Consider the following 1075-nt stretch of genomic DNA (forward strand, 5'->3'; position numbering starts at 1 on the left):
GTTCCATATTTTTTAAACCCTCATGATGCCAAAAAAAAAAAAAAAAAGAACTGACAGGACATCTTGTACTTCATGGTGAAATGTTACCATAATCATGAACAAAACATGCCACACCACCATGTGGGTTTGGTCAATGTAGAAACGAGAAGCAAGAATCAAAAATACAGGGAGGGAAGGGACAAGACTGATACTACAGCAAATGAAACGCTCACCAACCTAGAAAGCCTAATGGGTGTGAGTTTAGTGATGGCCGTGGTCAACTTTTCTACACAGGAAAACGAGTTAGTATATTTTAAATACATATTCAAATTATTAAGGTAACACATTTTAAAATTGAGATTTAAGTCTTTATGTTCAACTTACAAATCTGATTTTTCTTTTTATACAGGGTGGCCATAAAGTATGTGGGCTATTTAAATAGCGACCCTCTATGTATGGTAGGATAAGAAAAAATACCTTTACTTTTTAAAAAATTCATATTTGAGTAACTTAAGTCTTATAGACTAGACTCTTTAAAACCCAGCTCTCTTTACAAGTTACATTCTGTTAAAGGAAATAAAATTCACTTATAAATGTTATTAATTTTCAAAGCTTTAAAAAATACCTATCTCAATAAACAAAATCTTTCTATTACTTACACAACTCCTGTAAATCCAATAAAAACCTATAAAATAGCATAGCTCACATTATTTAAACATTTTGATATTGTTTACAGATTTGGTCAAATCCTATTACACTTTTCAAAATACAGCCCTAATTCCAAAGTCAATTATTTGAACACATTTTAAAGTGAAATCACAAGGTTAATTTGTCAGACAACCTAATATGCCAATTTAAAATCCAAATTAACCCAAATTTTCCTAAATGTAACAGAAAAGTATCAATAACTTGGGTTTTATTTTCTTAGGAATGTATTAAATTCTATACTTCCATGAGATTAGAAACACACTACTTGCAAAGGAGACAATTTCACTCCTGCTAGCAAGCTGGGTTTCATCATGTAAGTGAGCAGAGCTTAAGAAATCTGAACTTGGGCTGGGCGCTTTAGCTCAGGCCTGTAATCCTAGCCTTATAG

At 31.9% G+C, this 1075-nt stretch overlaps 1 pseudogene; it reads left to right on the plus strand.

Moving 5' to 3' along the window:
• LOC111726132 overlaps positions 1–13 on the plus strand; it is a 126-nt pseudogene extending 113 nt beyond the window's left edge.
• Positions 14–1075: the final 1062 nt, after the last annotated feature.

The sequence above is a fragment of the Otolemur garnettii genome, unplaced genomic scaffold, assembly GCF_000181295.1.
Source record: "Otolemur garnettii isolate 467f Iridium unplaced genomic scaffold, OtoGar3 scaffold00054, whole genome shotgun sequence".
In the NCBI taxonomy this organism is placed as follows: domain Eukaryota; kingdom Metazoa; phylum Chordata; class Mammalia; order Primates; family Galagidae; genus Otolemur; species Otolemur garnettii.